Source organism: Canis aureus, chromosome 14, assembly GCF_053574225.1.
Source record: "Canis aureus isolate CA01 chromosome 14, VMU_Caureus_v.1.0, whole genome shotgun sequence".
NCBI classification, from domain to species: domain Eukaryota; kingdom Metazoa; phylum Chordata; class Mammalia; order Carnivora; family Canidae; genus Canis; species Canis aureus.
Window position 1 is genome coordinate 55,563,971 of NC_135624.1, and position 21,446 is coordinate 55,585,416.

General features: G+C 35.1%; 1 long non-coding RNA gene across 8 annotated transcripts in view; it reads left to right on the forward strand.

Annotated features, from left to right (window-relative positions):
• The window catches only part of LOC144283702 (uncharacterized), a 238,583-nt gene that overhangs the window by 47,243 nt on the left and 169,894 nt on the right, over window positions 1-21,446 (forward strand). The window lies entirely within an intron of this gene.

The window sequence follows — 21,446 nt, forward strand, 5'->3', positions numbered from 1 at the left end:
CTTTGCTGGTTAGAGTATTCTTGACTGCAATTTGTTGTTGTTGTTGTTTTGATTTCAACACTATGAGTATATCATGCCATTCTCTTCTGGCCTATAAAGTTTCTGCTGAAAAATCAATTGATAGTATTTTGGGGTTTCCTCTGTATGTAACTATTTTCTTTTGTCTTGCTGCTTTTAAATTCTCTCTTTATCACTACTTTTTACCATTTTACTTATTATGTGTCTTGATGTGGACCTCTTTGGATTGATTTTGTTAGGGGCTCTCTGTCCCAACTGGATCTGGATTTCTGTCTCCTTTTCCAGATTTGGGAAGTAGCTATTATTTCATCAAACATATTTTTCTCCCTTTTCTCTCTTCTTCTTTTTCTCAGATCCCAGTGGTGGGAATGTTTTTACCCTTGATGGTGTTGCCAATTTGCCTAAGTCTATTTTCATTTTTTAATTTTTTTCTCTCTCTTCTGTTCAACTTGATTGCTTCCTATTACCCTGTCCTTCAGGTTGCTGATATATTATTTTGCTTCCTCTAGCCTTCTGTTTGTTTTATCTAATGTATTTTTAATTTCAGTTATTGAGTTCATCTCTGGTTCTTTTTATGTTTTCTATCCCTTCTAATAGCCTCATTGATGTTCTGTACTCTTTTCTCAAGTCCAGTGAGTATCTTTATGACCATTGCTTTCTCTAACAAGCATAGATCTTATCTGTATTTTGTTTGGCTCTCTTGTTTAATTTTGTCCTGTTCTTTCATTTGGGGCGTATTCTTCTGTCTCCTCATTTTGTCCAATTCTGTGTCTGTTTTTATGTGTTAGGAAAGTTGGCTATATCTCCTGCTCTTGATGGTAATGGCCTTGTGAATAAGAGGTCCCTTAGTGCCCTGAAGTGTGATGTCCCCTGTTCACCAGAACCTGGCACTTCAGGAGTGTCTTCTGTGTGTTGCATGTGCCCTTCTGTTATGACTGAGCTGGGTTAACCTTTAGTCCTGTCATCTCCAATAGCTCTCTTTGCTTATTGCAGGCAGATTTTGTTCCCCGTGTTGTTAGTGGGCTAGTCTGGGGTTTCCTTGGACCTGTATTGATACAGATTAGACATTTGCCAGAGCTACAGTAGCACCAAACTGCAGGGTGCTTTCCCTTTGCTGTGTCCTGAGAAATTTTCATTGGCACTTTGGGGCTTACAATCAGGCAAGATGTCCCTCTCCAGCCCATTTCTAGGACTGAAGTGGGACTAGTGTGTATCATTATCTTCTCTTCTCCCTGGGGAAAGAGTCACCTTTTGGCAGTACTAAACCCTGTCTGGGCCGCTTGCACACAACCAGCTTATGGCACTGCTTTGGATGTACTCTTGCCAAGGGTGTATTGGAATGGACAGGTCTCAGGAAAATGCAGAGGTAGGGTGCAATTTTAAAAAGACTTTAGCAGATCTGCTGTGGGAGAAGACCTGAAACCACTTTAGAAAGCTCTTGTGACAGGGATGGAGAGAGTGGGTCTAGAGAAGAATGCTAGTTATGCAGTGACAGCCAAGTTCTACACTGCAGCCACCCAAAATTCCTATCAACATTGGGGGGCTTAGAGGAGACAGAGCCATAGAAGCATGGAATTGGGGTGCTGTTATCAAGCTAGGTGGAAAGTGTGCTATTTTGGTCCCTGCAGATGTCTGTGTACCTAGGCTGTCAGACAGAGAAGGGAAATGGGGTCTACCATCACCTTTGTTCCTGGAGAAATCTCCCAATGATCCCTGATCCTCCAGCATATGCTTTAAGATTAGTAAACAAATCTCTTTTCAAAATACATCAAGCAGTTTACAAACTTCTACTTCTATGTTGTATTTCTATGGGGCTATCTGTTGTGCTATCTCTTTAAAGGTGGGGACTCCATTTCTCCTACTCTCCCAAGTCTCCTAGAGCAAGCCTGCTGATTTTTAAAGTTCCAGGTATTAAGCCTGCTGATCACAGAATTTGCAAATTTATGCTCCTCTGATTTTCAAAGATGGCGATTCATCTTCCTTGTGTGTTTCCCTGTGCCTGGGATGCCTGGTGTGAGGGACTCTTTCTTTTCTCTTGGGACAGTCCCATGGATCCATTTAGCTCCTGACCATGTCTCTGTCTTTTCTACCCTTTTTGATGTGGCCAGTTCTCTACATTTGGCTATGAACGGTCTGTTCTGCCAGACTTTGGGTCATTTTCTGAGTAATTTACACTGATATAGGTGTTGTCTAGTTGTATCCATGGGAGGAGATGAGCTTAGGTCCTGCTACTCCATCTTCCCCAGATAGCCCATGGTCTTGTATTATCTTTTTTTTTTTCTTTTTTTTTTTTTTCTCTCTAGATTTTTCTAAAGAAAACCATCAGTTGCATTACAAACATCTATCCACCCATTGCCATTTCCAGAATTACAAAAACATTTCTCTGTGCTCACTTCAGTTTCCCAATTTTAATCACTCATGAATTTGTAGGAGTTGTTTTCCAAAGTAACCTATCAGTATGTTTTAAACCCTCAGGTTCACTCCACTTCTAGCAATACTTTCACCAAATATAGCCCATAGATCTATGTTATAATTCAAAAATACTTTTATGAAGACCGATGCTAATCTTTTGCCCTTGATATTTAATTGCATATTTAATTAACACTGTAATCATATGACTTAAGAAAGATATGTAGTTTTGCTAAATAAAGACGCAGAGTTCTACTAAAAACTCCAAGTTATTACACTCAGGTGTCTTAATTTTAAGCCAATAACATACCAATTTTGGACTACTTAGTGATTCAGCATCTCCCATGCTTCTATAACTTAGCCATTACTATGGTATCTGAACAGTAGAGAGATATATATTTGGTTTGTCTTGTTTTTAAACTGCTCTGAAAGGAGGTTATGAGGATAAACACAGAGAATAAAACTGTTACTGAATGTAATATTAAATATATACATTATGCATATATATGCATGATATTATACATATATAAAAATAATACATAAACATATGACCTAGAATTATCAAATTTCTCTGGGCAGCAACCATCAATGGCATGGGACTCTTCTATGACTTATGCTGCATAGCCTACGGCAGCATTTTGACAATTTTTTCAGGGAATTGGAGTCAAATAGAATTAAAGTATATAAAGCAATGTGAAATGTGCATAGCAATTTCAGGAAGACAATTTGGCCTTAGAAATGTTTTGATGAAAAAAAAAAAAGAAATGTTTTTATGGACTTCAGATCACACAATTCAACTTTACATGTCATGCTATAAAAAACAATTCATATTTTAGAACCATCATCTATAAATTCCTTAAGGGAAGGTATGTACCAAGTCAATTTTGTGGTTATTACCTATTTCTTTGTAAACTTAGGATATATTCTTAGTATCATGTAAATCATTGTACATGAAAAATTGTAGCAACTCAAAACAGTAAGTTTTAGGCAATAGTGCTTTAAATATTTTAAGAAAGTTGGTTCTTGGGCAGCCCAGGTGGCTCAGCGGTTTAGCGCCACCTTCAGCCAAGGGCATGATCCTGGAGACCTGGGATCGAGTCCCACGATGGTCTCCCTGCATGGAGCCTGCTTCTCCCTCTGCCTGTGTCTCTGCCTCTCTCTCTCTCTCTCTCTCTCTCTCTCTCGGTATCTCTCATGAATAAATAAATAAAATATTAAAAAAAGAAAGATGATTCTGCTAACATAGATTGTCATAATTAATGGGAGCTGTACAATTCGTCCATATCATAATTTTTTATTGTGTCGTTCCTGAGATATTAGAAATTGCATGCATTTTTTGAAAACCCTTGTATAAAGAAATAGTGGATCACATTTTCATAACATGCTGTTTTAGAAAATGTAATTTTTGTAAAAATTATTTTTCTTAGCTGTTTCAAGTTTTTCTTTCTTAAACAGCAAAGCATTATTTTTTGTTTTGTAAGAATGCTATACAAAACCTCTTGAAACAAATCTTAAACAGGAATCTGAACTTTCTTCTGAAGGCTACAGTTTTTGAGGGAAATTATGTGCTTGAGAAGCAAACAAAAACCATAACAAAATCTCTTTAAGCTAAAAGACAAAATAAAAGTTATAAAAAGTATATATGTCTTTCATTTTCCAAAGGACTTAAAATGATTCGTTAGTGTTATATTTCCAAAATTTATAAACTGTCCTTCGTCTATGAAAATGCAACATTCTTGGTTTTGCTTTACTCATTAGTCTTTATTTTCCTCACAGGCTCCTGTTCCTTCCCTCAAAAGAACATATTCTGCAAGCTGAAAAGCATTACCATCACTTCTTTAAATTCTATACTCCTTAACAAGACCATTTTCAAAATTTTCAAATATTGACCTCTATATTTCAGGCAAACCTACAAATTAAATGATTCCTAAAACTTCTTTATAGCATAATATCAAACTCATCCCTGTCTAAAATGTGCTTTCTCTCTCAGTTTCTCTATCTGTTGGAACAGGATTAAACTAATAATCTAATACCTCATTCTTAGCTGGTACTTAGAAAAAGTAGACTGAATGGGACCACATGTGTTCCTACTACTTACACTAAGAATTCTCATAATTTTTTATGCCCTGTTCTCTCTCTTCAAAGACTGAGATTTGACTTCTTCCAATTTTTCTTGTGATCCTTCTTTTACATTTGCTGCATGAATGAATGAATTATTCCAAATGACAACTAAGAAAAATTAAATATTATATGTTTTCTCACATCCCTAGAGAGCATCAACATCAAATTAGTCTAAAGTACAAATTATAAGATACTTTTTATTAAAATTTATCAATGGCAAAGTAGGGGAAAAGGGGATAAACAAGCAAAGCACAGAGGATGTTTTAGAGCAGTTATTATACTCTGTCTGACATCATAATGAGAGATATGCATCATGACACATTTGCCCAAACCCACAGAATATAAAATAACAAGAGTTAGCCCTAAGGTAAACTATAGACTTTGGGTAATTATGATTTATCAATGTAGGTTGAACAAATGTACGAAATTATACACATTTGTAACAAATGTACCACTCTCGTGGGGGTGGGGGGGATGTTGTAAATATAGGAAAATATGAATGGATGGAGGCAGGAGGTATCTGGGAAATTTCTGTATCTTCCTCTCAATTTTGTTATAAACCTAAAATTGCTATAAACACTTTTTTTAATTTAATGACTTTTAAAGTAATTTTATTAATTTTTTTCAATGGATACATAAATTAGTCTTCTTGGTTTTCCACCTAGTAATCAAAATATTATAAGCCCTGAACAATGCTCTTGCTTTTCTGTCTGCATCTGCTTGTGTTCCTAATGTGTCACCACAATTCCAACCGCACTATATTCTCACTGCACTTCAAATATCTTATAAAGATTTCATTCCTTTAGGTGCATTATGCTTGCTATTGTTCCAATTCTTAATAATCTCTCTCCTATCTCTTCATAGATCCCAATTTTACTAACGCTTAAAAGCCCAACATATCTCACTCATTTCAGGAGGGTTTCCTGAACAGACTTTCCTACAGTAGTTTCCCCACTTATTGAGGCATTGAAACATGCTGGGCTTTGGTAACAGACAGGACTGATCTAACTGTTAATTCTGTGTCTTGCTATCTTGTGACCTTGGACACATTTCTTGATTTTTTTTTAATTTTCAGATTCCTTAATCATTAGAATGGGACAGTATATCTAATTCACATCATTTTGTAAAGACTGGTTTAAGTCTATATGTATGTAGGTGTGTATACAGATGTGCATTTGCAGTTTCTTGTATATAGACATAACTAGTGTTCAACAAATTGTACCTACAGTTGTTTCTAAAGCACTTTTTATCTTTTCCACTCAATCATCGATCACATATTTAGCAGGTATACCATGTGGTACACCACATACCATATCTTAGTAATAATACCACATTTATTGATGCTGTCCCAGTTCTTTCCACTTCTGTGTGCATAAGTTCATATTTCAGCTATTTTCAATACCTCATAACGCCAACCAGAGAAGTCACTTAATAAATATCTTTTGACTCTAGTGATGTAAAATTTCCCCCTCAACCTCTGTCTAGGACCCTAAAGTTACATGGTAGCAAATCCTGAAACATACATGCCTAGGTTGCAGATTTAGGGAAACTCAGAGATAATATCCTTAAAAATTGATCTCAGTAACACTTCAAGAATAATTTCTGATTAGAATATTGCCCCAATGTAGCATAAAATGCTTTAGCTTGGAGTTACTATAAAGTTCCCATTCATTGGATATATCATCTCAGTGATTTTGGTCAAGTAATATAAACTTTCTAGGTATCCACTTTCTCCTCTAAAAAAATGGAGATAACACCATTTTTACATAGAACCTTGAAAGCCAATTGAGAAATAATAGTTGACATCAAAGTATTTCATGAGGCTACACTGTACGTAAAAAATGTTATCATAAGTATTTGTACACAGACCTGAAGAAAATAAGATTTATTTTCGTTTGCATCACTTTTACCTAGATGTTGATGACTGTGGTCTAAAATGTATGGTAATGTTGCATATCCTATGGAAGGACACAGGCCATTAGAACTGAGGAGGAAGAGAGGGCACAAGGTCCTGGAAGTCTCAAGATGGTAGGAGAAGTCCATAAAAAAAATAATAATAAATAAGGAATAAAAACAGATGTGAATAATCACACTGAGGTGAAAAAAAAAAAAAACAAAACAAGCTAAGAAGAGAGAAGATTGGGGGATACCCATTAAGGTCATTTAGGTTCCAGACAATCAATAAAGCCTTCAGTTTAAAGAACACTTAGAAGAAGTTCTAGGTGGCCAGAGAATTTTGGGGAAAAGATCTTCCAGATATACAGCTATGCAAATACAATAACAACTTTTTCAAGGCTAGGAACATGGAAACTTAATATATCAAATATGGAAATAATTTAGCATTTTGTATTGTAGCTGTATAAACTGAATATGTTATTTGTGCAGAGTTCTTAGTACTAAGCATTACCCAAGTATAAAATAATTCCTTAAAGTAACATTTGTAAAACAAGGGGAAATATTAACAAGTTCCAATCATGCAGCTGCTGTATCCAAAACATAGTATGGAGATCAAGAACAGGTCCCCATATCTGAAGCAATGGCTATTCAACATTTATTTTAAGAAAGCAATCATGAAAATTTGGTAGAAAATAAAACATGAAACCAAAAACTGCTTTATCATGGGTACGTTTTAATATTCATCAACTAGTAGATGTCAAATACTACTACTTTTTTACCTGGAAAAGTAGAAATATTTCTTTAAAAAAAATGGCGATCCCTGGGTGGCTCAGTTATTTAGTGCCTGCTTTCAGCCCAGGGCATGATCCTGGAGTCCTGGGATCGAGTCCCACCTCAGGCTCCCTGCATGGAGGGAGTTCCTTCTCTCTCTGCCTTGTCTCTACCTCTCTGTCTCTGTCTCTGTCTCTGTCTCTGTCTCTCTTTCTCTCTGTGTGTCTCTCATGAATAAATAAATAAAATCTTCAAAAAATCTGTCGGTATTAATTTATGTTTATTCAGCATTGCTCTAGTTTTGGATATGTAGAAAACTTTCATAATTACTAAAATTAATTTCTAAAAGATCCACCAGTTTTTGTCTTTTTCCCCATGGCATGGGTCTTCCATTAAAGTACATTGGATGGCTTAACTTTCATTATTATGACTCTAAGTAAAATACCAACAACAAATAACCAAATAGGTTAACCAGAGGCTGACCGAAGTAAGAGGATACTATGAAAAGTGTGTATAAAATGCACGCCATGATTCATCAAAGTTTTCGGGTTTTGGTTGGTAAATTTCTGTGATTGAATAAGAAGTTTGGAAAAACTGTTGTAACAATAAAGCAAGAAACCAGCTTGACCAGACTCATAAACAACTTATAAGATAACAAGGAGGAATGACACTAAATCAACATTTGACAAACAGAAATGTGAACTTGTCCATAGAGTTCTGGCAAACACTCTTATAAATAATTATAAGTGAAAATTTGAACTGAAGTTGATTAAAAAGCTATTTGGGGAAATGTATTGATATTTATTAGGCATTGAATACCATCTTATACAGAAATCACTTAAAAATCAACTAAAGGAAAAAAAAATCAAACAAAGGACATCAATATAGGAAGGGAGCGATGTGTTGCAATTTTCCTAGAAACAATAGCAGAAAATGGTAGACATTAAAATACTGAGATCACATTTTGTTGGCAATACCAAATACCCAGAATAGTTTCCATGCATTTAGTAAATGCTAATATTAGTAGATTATTTTCTTACTAAAACACATAACCATTTCTACCTAAGTTGTATGTCAAATACTTAAAAAATAGTGCATAGGGATGTCTAGGTGGCTCAGTTAGTTGAACATCCGACTCTTAATTTCGACTCAGGTCATGATCTCAGGGTTGTGAGATGGAACCCAGAGTCAGGCTCTGAGCTCAAAGAGAGTCTGCTTGGGATTTACTGTCTCCTTTTGCCCATCCCCTGGCTCGCTCTCTCTCTTTCTCTCAAATAAATAAATAAAATCTTCTAAGAAAATAGTGTGTAGCTCTTTTTTTACATAAAGGAAAGCTGAAGATCATGTTTCCCAGTGATGATGTTCCATACTGTTATAAACTTCTCATTTTCCTGAACAATGTATCCAAATTATATTAGCAGAAGTATAAAATAAGTAAATTTTCTTGCCAGATCATAATCTAATTATCTTCCATAATATATCAATAACAGTCTTTGTAGAAATTAAAGTAATGATTTGCCCTCTACATCAATAAGGTGAAGTATAATGACCGAAGTGTCAGAACAGTGCTTACAGGTTTATGTATTTCAGTTCTAAATAGTATTAGTTAGAACTCTCAAATTCACACCTCAAAATCAAAGGACAACTTAAAAATAACTCAGTTAGTGTACTATAAGCAAAATTATAACAAGATTTCTCAATCAGTTAAAACATGAACTAATTACAGATACTTACAGAGAAATGTTAAAAACATAAATGGAATTTCCATTACCTACTAACCAAAGAACTCCAAGGGTTTGCTAGTCTGGGATACTAGCTCTACACCTCAATCCATTTTTTCATCCCTCTGGTCTTAACTGATTATTCTTTCAGTTAATGTTATAAAGGGTACATTGCAGGATCAAACGTATTTCCACTGCAAGAGTCACAATTTCCCACTGTGAATGCCATCAATAGATCTGGCTTTTCTAGAGTCATCAACTCTGGTATGTCCTTTGCTTTCACCTGCTCCCTTTTTCCCCTCCTACTTGATTTTCTTCAAACTCATCTGTTAGCACATCTTTATCTCTAGTTCTCTCTTTCTGAGGCCATTCCCGTTCCTACCCACACTTCCTTTTCCCAGAGCCCTTCAAGGATCCCCGGGTTCTTTCAGATGTTACTCTTTATAGCTTGATGGGAGGGGCTATTTGCTCCTCAGAAAACTTCCATTACAACACTTTGAGAAGAAAGATTGGGCAGCCCCAGTGGTGCAGCGGTTTAGCGCCACCTGCAGCCCGGGGCATGATCCTGGAGACCCGGGATGGAGTCCCACATTGGGCTCCCTGCATGGAGCCTGCTTCTCCCTCTGCCTGTGTCTCTGCCTCTCTCTCTGTGTCTCTATGAATAAATAAATAAAATCTTAAAAAAAAAAAAAAAAGAAAAAAGAAAGATTGGCCATTGCCCCTAGGAGGAATCAAACAAATCTTCTATGTCATTTTCTGTTTCTTCAGTTTAAGGTAACTCCTCGTACAAGAAAAGCCACATATCAAACATAGCAGCCCCAAGGAACTGCAGAAATTGATGCATGGCAATTGCTGTCTTAGATTTCCCTTCTTAAATCAATTCTTACCTTCATTTCTCTTTACATTCCTTTTGACCACCCTTAGGAATGCATTGACACAGGATCCTGTGCTCTGTTCTATGTGGGAGGAGGTGGGAATGGAGAAGATGGTAACGAGAAGAAAGAAAATGCTATGTAGTAAAGCTCCAGAAGGGGTTAGCAATCTCCTCAATGGTACAGATGTCTTTGGTGTTCACTGAAATCTTCACTTCTCAGGAGCACCTTCTTGGCTATGCAGTAGACTCTTGTGTAAATTAAATAGTGAGCATAAGTTAGAATACCCATTAGGAAGACTCCATATTTTTTTTTAAGATTTTATTTATTTATGCATGAGAGACAGAGAGAGAGAGAGAGAGAGAGAGAGAGAGAGGCAGAGATACAGGCACAGGGAGAAGCAGGGTCCATGCAAGGAGCCCGACATGGGACTCAATCCTGGGACTCCAGGATCACGCCCAGGCCTGAAGGCAGGCACCAAACCGCTAAACCACCCAGGGATCACCCTCCATATTTTTTTAAAGGCTTTTTTAATTTATTCATGAGAGACACAGGCATGTGTCTTAAGAATACATGATTTATAAGCATGATGGAGGGAGAAGCAGTCTCCATGCAGGGAGCCTGATATGGGACTTGATCCCAGGTCTCCAGGATCAGGCCCTGGGCTGAAGGTGACACGAAATCGCTGAGCCACTGGGGCTGCCCCTATAGAGAACTGAGAATTAATGGAGGAATAAAGAGGGTAGGAGAGATAAAAGGTAAACAAAACAACAAAAGAGGTCACAACGACCAAAGAAATCCAGTTGGGTTTTTTTGAGATTAGACTGTTTCCTGATTACTAACATTGTATCCTGCAAGGATCATCAGGGAGAGTTAATTGTGCTTGTCTATTTGTAAATATACTTCTTTTTTAAGTCTCAAAGAAAAAGAGTAGGTAAAGATAATAAGCCAGGACTTGAAAGAATGTTTCAAGAATGGACAGAAAATAAAGGCGGGGGGGGAGAGGGATGGTATTAACTCTGATTCAGCAATTTACCGGTATATAAGCTTAAAAGAAGTCAGCTGCAGACATTTCAAATCCTCAAGTATGAAATAAAAATTCTTCATGATCTCAAATTCTCCATTTATAGAACTCATTGAACATATTTAATAATAATGATCATTCATATTTTTATATATAGCAGGCACTGTGCTAACATTTGCATAAACTACATCATCTAATATTCACAACAACCTAACAGTGTTTTGAATATAATAAATTCTTCCCATTTTATACAAAAAAAAAAAAAAATATATATATATATAGGAACCAAATCAGGTATCTGATAGGTGATATTGCTGCTACTTACAATTTTAGTTCAAAGCCCTCAGCATCTAAACCACTAGATTATATATCTTGTCTCTGTCTCCCCAAATTTTTCTTCAAAAATTAATACTCCTTTGGCAACCAAATTACCCACCACATTATGCCCATGAAATCTAGATGGTTTTACCTACTTCTTGGAGATATATCTGGCTTTCATAAAAGCGATTAAACAATTATCTCTTACAGAATTATATTATTTTATATATATATTTATATATTTTATATATCCTTATATATGTTTATAAGGATGTGAGGCTCGTGGTTGCAGCTATTTTGCCATCATGACACCAGACCCTAAGTGGAATAGGAAGATGAGCCAAGATGGACAAAGAGAAGTTAGGTATTAATGGCACTGTGTGAACACTTATATCAAGTAGCATCTGAAGCCATATTTTGCCGTAGGTGGTTCAATCTCATAAGCCAGGCCATTTGGAGTGTTCTCCAACTTGCACTAGAAATGGCCACATCTGACATTTCCCCTCCAGGTTATCAATAGTAGTTGTATAACAGTCCCAAACTGGAAACAACAGAGTATCCATCAATAAGAAAGTAGATAAACAAATTATAGTCTACCCGTATCATGGAATTGACATACACAATAACATGCATGAATACCAACTATTTTGTTATATGAAAAAAGCCAGATAGAAAAGAAAAAATACTGTGAGAATCTATTTAAATGAAGAGAGTGTGGGTGCTCTCAGAAGTGGGAGGTAAATTGATTGGAAAAGGACAGAATGGAATGTTTTGAGCTGATGGAAAATTTTAGATCTTGTTTTAGGTGGTAGTTTTATGGGAATGATCAACTTTCAAACTTATCAATTAAGATTTATACATTTTATTTTATATTAATTATCCTTCAGTTTCAAAAGGTGATATTCTGCTGTTTATATCAGTATTTGTATCTTCTATCTAATATGGTAGCTATTAGTTACATGTGGGTGTATAATTTAAAATTAAATTTAAATGAAATTAAAAATTAAATTCCTTAGTTGCATTAGCCATATTTCAAGTGCTTAAATAAGCACATACAGCTAATGCTACTGTATTGATTGGTGCAGAAATACAGCATCCCTATGTTTGCAGAATGTTCTGTTGGGCAGTGTCAATCTAATAGAACACATTTAGTTTGTGTTTGAGTGATAATCATTGTCTGTTGGTGATAATGATTTAATTGATTCCACTGAGTCTTCTGACTCTCCTTTTATCTTTTCCTCTTTTTTAAGATTTTCTCCTCATATTGACAAAATTCCCCATCATTTCCACCTTCATTTTATTCTTTACTTACTTCTGTTCCTACTCTCTTCAGAAAAGGTAATCAGAGAGGTTACTAGTGAGCAACTAATCACAAAATCCACTCAGCCTTTCTTGGACTCACGCCACTGGCAATTTCAGCAGCCTTTAGGATCACCACTCTCCTTTTCAAAACTCTCCTTTCCTTAGTTATCTGTAAGTCCCACTTGCATTTTCTTCTGATTTTTCTGTCCTGTTAATGCTTCTTCCTGCTTTAGCCTTATCTAGACTTCATTAGAATTCTCTAACACTCATTGTTATTCCTAGTAATTTTTCTGAATATGAAATCCTTTCTTCAATGAGAACCTTACCTAGAATCATAAACAAATAAAACAGACCCTTCACAACTGCTCTGGTTGTTAAAAAAAAAAAAAAAAGTGAGGTACCCAGAGGACCATGCCTTATATCCCCACTCCAACTATTGCCTTGACTTTAAAGCAAGGTAACTAAAAAAATAAAAAAATAAAAAATAAAATAAAAAATAAAGCAAGGTAACTATTTTACTCTTAAATCATAGTTTAGCCACAGGCTGATTGACTGATTATTCTCTTATCCAAACTGGCACTTAAGTTTTAGCTCCACCTCCTCAATTGGACATTCTTTGTATCTTTATTAATGAGCACCTTCTGAAATAGGCCATGTCCTTGAGCAGCTTTTCAATCTTCCTAAATGAATCCCCATCTGGCTCCCCTTATTTATTCCTTCTTAATAATTTATTCCTACCTATGTCAGAAACATGCTTATGTACTCTCTTCTTTGATGTCTTCACGTGGATCAACATTATACTTTCCATTCTCTCAACAATAGTAGAACTTGTGTGGGAACCATATATGGTCATTGAATCATACTATATATTGATTTGCAATTAAATGTTACTGTGTCATTACCAGGAAAAAAAAAAAGCATCTAAATGAGCAGCTACCTTTATTATACTGCACAACAAAAATGTTAGTTGTCTGGATCCCTGGGTGGCTTAGCGGTTTAATGCCTGCCTTCAGCCCAGGGCGTGATCCTGGAGTCCTGGGATCGAATCCCACATCGGGCTTCCCTGCATGGAGCCTTCTCCCTCTGCCTATGTCTCTTCCTTTCTCTGTGTGTCTCTCATGAATAAATAAATAAAATCTTTAAAAAAATGTTAGTTGTCGTCATTATTATGTATGTATCTTGTCTTGAAACCTAGACAGTAGGGCCCTTAATAATAGAAAAAATACATTTTTTCTATTATTATCCAACAGTGCCTGCTAGGATTTTATATACATATTATTTATCTGTACAGCACATATTGATTAAAGATGATACTTTGTTCTACACATTTTGGTAATCAGTAAACTTCAAAGATTTTAATTACAACATATGCAAACGATTTGAATGCAAATAGGAACAATGGAGTATAATCCTCTGCTAGATGAAAGAAGAATATAAAGGAAATCAGCTCTGAATTTTTTAACATCAATGCCTGTTGTTTATTTGATGTTTAACTCCCATGTAAACAATATTTAAAAGAAAACATAAGAGCTCATTGTCAAATCAAACATACTTTCTTGAAACAAAGAGCTAGGACACAATGATACGAGTTGCAGTTCATCCTACAAGCCAACTGCTCCAAGCAGCCTTTTCTCTCCCCTTTGGCAGATGGTACTCGTTATGATTGCTCTCAAATGAAAGTGGTTTGAAGCAGGCTTGTATTTACAATTATGGCTCTCACATAAGGAGGTTTACTAGGGTTCTAAAGCTAATTAGCTCTGTCCACATCTCAATATTTTTTTGTTCCTCTAGCCCACAGTCATTTTGGCAATCATGGAGAGAGGACAGCCTTGGAAAGGGCAGAGAAAAACTGAGAATATAGATAAGGCTCTTGATGTGTTAGTCTTTATCTAAATATTAGGTTAAAAAATAATCTTAAAAGCATTGCTATAGTTACAAAAACTGACGAGGCATGCGACAATTCAAGATACGATGAGACATGAATATTTCTACGTAAGAAATAAATATGTAAAATCTAGGTTTCAAACCTATGCTTGTCTATATTTTCTGACACAGCTGTAGTAGTGGAAAGCTTTGAGGTAATATATATCTATTGATGGCTCCTTAAGCACAGAAAGATGGAGCTCAGTTGAGGAAGATATGACTGATGATTTATCTCACTGAGGAATCCTTTTTTTGTTGTTGTTATTGTTGTTTTCTCCTCATTTTAAAAAAGGAACACGAATGTACCACTACCAAGATATATTGTCATTATAAAATCCTGAGAGTGTGAGGACAGGAAAAATAAGTGAAGACTGACTTAAGTTTTACAAATGGGAGCAGCATTCCTGAACAAAGTTAAGCTAGTAAGCCAATCGCCATTCATCTCCATACAGAGCAAAATTCAATCAAAGCAAAAGTATATTAAAAAGTAAGTTGCCACATGTCATTGATTTTTAATAGTTGCCATATAAATAAAATCTCCATAATCAAGATACAGTAGACGTATTCTCTGGCAGCCTCACAAAAAGAAGACTTTCAAAGAAGCCATTTATATCAATAAAATTATGGAACTTGGCCTTCTAAAGAATGGAAATCCTTTGTCCCTCCCTGTGTTTACTTGACTGCATTACTAAACCTTCATTGCTAACCCTCAGAAAAGAGGGTCTTTATACTTAAGTTTTAGTGTTTTAATTCCTATTCATTAGTTAGATGAAGAAATTTCAACCTAAATTCATTGTAATAGCTATATTCTGTCCTGCAACAGCTTTATGTTTACTTTATCTTATTGTTCATTGAACTAAAGTGCTCTCCCAGATAGCCAATCAATGGGTCTTTCTTTCTTCCTTCCTTCTGTTCTATTTTGATATTACTGAGGAACATTGTATGCCTTGTGGCCTGTTCTGATGAGAGATGATCACTCAGAGTCCAGTATCTTGGAACAAAGAGAGCCCTGAAGGGGCTACACTGTCAGGCATCGCCAAGAAGTGCAGGTGCCGAGTTGGAGCCCCCAGTCAGAGTTGGCTCATGGTTTTATTACCATAGAATGTAAAGTATGCAGAAACAAGGAAGGAATAACACCTCAAGAAAACAATCACATGAGGGACACCAGGGAACCGTGGATGTGACTATCTGCAGGGGTCTCAGAGGAGGATTACCTGGGGGCAGTGAGGAGAACTGACCTCCACAAGCCTGGCTCTCTATCCACCACTGTTGGTTTTTCAGCATGTAGTGTTTTCAGTAGGGCAGAATAGTACAACTAATTGGCTTTTGTCACATGCATAAAGCTGTTGCCTTTTATACATGTCCCTGTTCTTATTGTTTGTTTCAGGTGCAGAGTCTTGCTTTCCCACAATTTTATTTTTGGATGCATAGATAATTCTTGATATGGCAACCTAAACACTTAGACTGTTTTGTTTCTTAGTTTTCTAAGTATCTTTTCATTAAAAAGGTGAAATAAGAGAATGCAAAAAATGGGTATCTCTCAATCATTTGTTCACTGTTGCTCACTCTATTATTTAAATACCAAGAATGCAGGTAACAACTTCAATTAGTCAAGCACAATTTTGAAATGTGTGAATCAAAGCAACTTTCTTTACAGAAAGAAAATGACAGTAAATAGCAAAAAAAAAAAAAATTTATATATTTATCCTAACTATATTTATCCTAACTTTCATCGATATGCTAACTTGAGCTTAAAGGATTTTAGCAATATACGGAATTGAAAATCTTAAATTTTGTAGAACAAAGATTTATCTCCTGAAAATGCCATAACTCAGTAATTGCTTAAGACTTATTATTGCGGGATCCCTGGGTGGCGCAGCGGTTTGGCGCCTGCCTTTGGCCCAGGGCGCGATTCTGGAGACCCGGATCGAATCCCACATCGGGCTCCCGGTGCATGGAGCCTGCTTCTCCCTCTGCCTGTATCTCTGCCTCTCTCTCTCTCTGTGACTATCATAAAAAAAAAAAAAAAAAAGACATTATCGCCAATCTTTAGCTTAGTTTACAGATACTATATTTCAAATAAAAACACAGATTTAGAAAAATAAGAAGTCACAAAAGTACAAATATTTCAATGAGGTGCATATCTGGAAAAACAAATTTCAGAAGTTTACATTTTGGGTCAAGAGAATGCCATATCTGGCTCATTGATCAAACTGAGTAAATTTAAGCATTGGGAATTAACACAAAGTATTGTCCACAAAATCATTTCTAAAACTTATTAATCAGTGAACTAAATGTCAGCATGAGTTGAAAAGCTCTAATAATAATAGATAAAATTAATAGTTAATTAATTATTAGATAATTTTAATTATTTATCATTAATAATAGATAAAATCTAGACTAGTGAGATAGTCATCAAACCAAGGTCTGTATGACTATCTACGTTCCTAACCAAGAAATTCTTAACTATAGTCTGTTTAACTTGGGTAATTGTCATACAACACTAATTTTTAAAGTTAATTTTTAGTATGTAGAGGGTTGTTATTGTTTTAAACTTTAAAGACACCATGTATTAACATTTGGATACAGCAATTCTTTCCTAATTTGGCCTCAGAATTTGACACGTCATATTTTTAATCTCATTATATAAATTTTAAATGCTATGTGCAGTAGTCTGAAAGATTCTATAATTATAGATTAACCAAACACATTAAATTATATTAAATTATAACTTAATCTGTTCAAAAACAGATTATGTACACTTGCATAGTACTTTATTTAAAATACTTAGAAGCAAGGACAGCACTTTCTATTTACTAAAACATTGACTTCTATGCATTTTTACTTATAAATAAATGCCAATAGGAAATTGTTGAATTACAAGAATGATAATTTTGTAGAAAACTGTCAACTTAAATATCATATTGTATAATTACGAAATTTATCAAGAAATAGCAAATATTTTTGATTAAATATTTTTGATATTTTAATAAATGTGCATAGGCCACAATAATTTATTAATCCTTCCTTAAAAGATTTTATTTACTTATTCATGAGAGACACAAGAAAAAGGCAGAGACATATGCAGAGAGAGAAGCAGGCTCCACCCAGGATCCCTGATGTGGGACTCGATTCTGGGACTCCAGGATCACACCCTGGGCCGAAGGCAGGTGCTCAACCGCTGAGCGACCCAGGCATCCCAATTAAATAATCTTTTTAAGTAAGCCTTTGGAGAATATTTTTCTGAAGTAATTGAATATTTTTCTTCCCTAAATAAGAATGATAAACTAGAGATTTTCCTAACGTTTCTTCCTATTTGGAAACCTATGACTTTTCCTTAACGTGCCCCCACTTCAGTTGGATAGGAAACTATGGGAAACATGCCAATTTTGTGCATGTGTATGAAGCCTTCAAAGTAGGTAGGTGGAGGTTTGGATCTACCAATGGTGAGATCAGAATATTTGGGTATAAGATTAGAACCCAAAAATTTCAATCCCACTTTGATTCTGGTTTGAAAAATCTCTAAAATACTAGACTGGTTTCAGGGTAATTACGACACTTTTCATTCAATAGAGAAAAATCAAGACAAAAATAAAGCCCTGCGTGTCAGGAAGATAATTTACATAGGTTTCAGACAGTAGAGGCTGAGGGTCTTAGGGTAAAGAGAAATGTTCCCCTAAGGGCTAAAGCTGAATACTTCCCAATTAAGAAGGAAATTAGGCTCTTAGGGTTCAAATCCTGACTATGCTATTAAAGTTGTGTAATATCTGGCAATGTGCCGATTCTTTCTATGCCTTTTATTCCCTCATTTTTAAAATGGTGCTTACCATATAGGTAGATTAAATAGTTTGATCAATTTATATCAAACAAATTAATATATGTAATATGCCTTGTGCATAGTAATTTTTCAATAAATGTCAGCTAGAAATTATCTTGATAACCACACATATATAGCATATTGTGTATTTAAAACTTTTATATATTATTATACATATGAACTTTTGTTATTTTTAATATTCATTAAACTGAAGTTAAAGGAAAGATAAAATTTTTAAAATGCATTCCTAAAACTCAAATTTTATTAGAAGTCAGAAAATGTGTTAATTATTTTAATCTTTAAATTAGTTTATTTGGAGGTAATCGGTATTTGGGGAAGAAAAATCAGATACCATCTATGCAAGGAGTGAATAGGGGTACTTTGATGAAAACTAAACAGTCAAAGAAGATAGATGACCCACTGCTAAGTAGACAATATGTAAACATTATTAGAAGGGCAGGAAATAAATTGCTATAGATATATAAAGTAAAAAAAAAAAAATCTGCCTTGTAAAATGAGGATGATCTTAGTTTTAAAGGAAAGAGCAAGGACACCTGGGTGGCTCAGCAGTTGAGCGTCTGCCTTTGGCTTAGGGCATGATCAGGAGTCCTGGGATGGAGTCCCACATTGGGCTCCCCACAGGGAGCCTGCTTCTCCCTCTGCATGGGTCTCTGATTCTCTCTGTGTCTCTCATGAGTAAATAAATAAAATCTTTTATAAATAAATAAGCAAGCAAGCAAGCATACAGTGTTGAGAACCGTCCTGGTAGATTTACTTTTCTACTTATGTTAAGAAAAACGTACATATTTTCCTGGTAACTTCTTACATTAAAATGTTTCCAACTTTTTGAAATGAAGTGTAGTTGACACACAATGTTACGTTAGTTTCAGATGTACAACACAGTGTTGCTATAGCTCTTTAGATTATGCAGTGCTCAAAGCAAGTGTAGCTACCATCTGCCAGCAAACGACATATTATAATACCATTGACCACATCCCCTCTGCTGTCCCTTTCATCCCTGTGACTTATTCACTCCATAACTAGAAGCCTGTATCTCCCACTCACCTTCAACCACTTTGCCCATCCCCTATGGGCCATCCTCCCGTATGGCAACCACTGGATCTCTGTATTTCTGGGTCTGTTTCTGCTTTTCTTTGTCTTTGTTTTATTTTCTGTATTCCACGTATAAGTAAGATCATTTGTTATTTGTCTTTCTCTCACTTATTTCCCCTAGTAGAATAACCCTCTGTGCCATCTATCTTGTTACATACGGCCAGATCTCATTCTTCTTTTATGGTTGAGTAATATTCCATTGTCTGTGTGTGTATATATACTGAGGACACTTGGACACTTGGGTTGCTTCTATACCTTGCTATTGTAAATAATGCTGCAATAAACATAGGGATGCATACATCTTTTTGAATTAGCAGGGTTTTTTTCCCTTTGGGTAAATACCTAGTGGTGAAATTACTGAATCACACGGTATTTCTATTTTTAATTTTTTGAGGAATCTTCATATTGTTTTCCACAGTGGCTGTACCAATCTACATTCCCACCAACAATGTACAAGTTTCCATTTCTCCTCATTCTTGCCAACACTTGTAATCTCATGTTTTTAATACTAACCATTCTAACTGGTGTCAAGCGATAACTCATTATGGTTTTGATATATATTTTCCTGATAATTAATGTTAAATATCTTTTTATATGTCTGTTGACATTTGTATGTCTTCTTTGGAGAAATGTCTATTCAGGTCCTCTGTTCATTTTAAAAATCAGATTATTTGGTGTTGCATTGCATAACTTCTTTATATATTTTGGATATTAACTCTTTATTGAATATATAATTTGCAAATATCTTTTCCCAGTTAATAGGTTGCAATTTTTTAGTGTAGTTCTCAATAATTTATTTTTCCTTTTGTTTCCCTTACCCAAGGAAAGGTATCAAGAAAAATGGTCCTAGGGCAATGTCCAAGAGAGTACTGCCTAGGTTTTCTTCCAGGAGTTTTTGGTTTCAGGTATTACATTTAGGTCTTTAATCCACTTTGAGTTTATTTTTATGTATGGTACAAAAGAGTTGCCCAGTTTCATTTTTTTTTTCTTTTTGCATGTAGCTGTCTAGTTTTCCCAGCACCACTTACTTAAGAGACTCTTTTCCCCATTGTATATTCTTGCCTCCCTTGTTGTAAATTAATTTACCATATATGTGTGGGTTTATTTCTGGAGTCTCTATTCTGCTCTATTGATCTATGTGTCTATTTTTGTGCCAATATCATGCCATTTTGATTACTATAGTTGTGAAGAATATCTTCAAATTTGGGATTGTGATACCTCCAGCTTTGCTCTTCTCAAGATTACTTTGACTATTCCGGATTTTTTTGTGGTTCCATACAAATTTTAGTGTTTGTTTTATGAAGCATTCTATTGATATTTTGATAAGGATTGCATCAAATCTGTAGATTGATTTGGGTAGTATGGACGTTTTAACACTATTATTTCTACCAATCTATGACTGTAGAATATCTCTTCATCTGTTTGTATCATCTTCAATTTCTTTCACCAGTATTTTATACTTTTCAAAGTAAAGGTCTTTTACTTCCTTGGTTAGGTTTATTCCTGAGTATTGTATTGTATTGTATTGTATTGTATTGTATTGGTGTAATAGTAAAAGGGATTGTTTTCTTAATTTCTCTTGCTGCTACTTCATTATTAATGTGTATAAATGCAACTGATTTCTGTGTCCTAATTTCTTATCTTGCAACTTTACTGAATTTATCAGTTCTAATAGTTTTTTGGTGGAATCTTTATATTTTCCAGGTATAGTATCATGTTACCTGCAAATACTGGAAGTTTTACTCTTTCCTTAGCAATTTGGATGCTTTTATTTAATTTTGTTGTTTAATTGCTGTGGCTCAGACTCCAATACTATATTGAATTAAAGTATCAAGAGTGAACATACTTGTCTTTCTGCTTGTTGATCTAGAGCTAAAAACTCTTAGTTCTTCACCATTGAGTATGATTTTAGCTCTGGGTTTTTGTTTTGGTTTTTTGGTTTTTTTACATGGCCACTATTGTGTTTATGGTCTCTATGAACTCACTTTGTTGACAGTTTTTCTTTTTAATGAATAGATGTTGAGTTCTGTCAAATGCCTTTTCTGCATCTTATTCAGATTATTATATGATTTTTATCTTTGCATTAAAACTTTTATATCAGCATAAATGTTAGTCTAAATATTTATTAAAATATTTTAAAC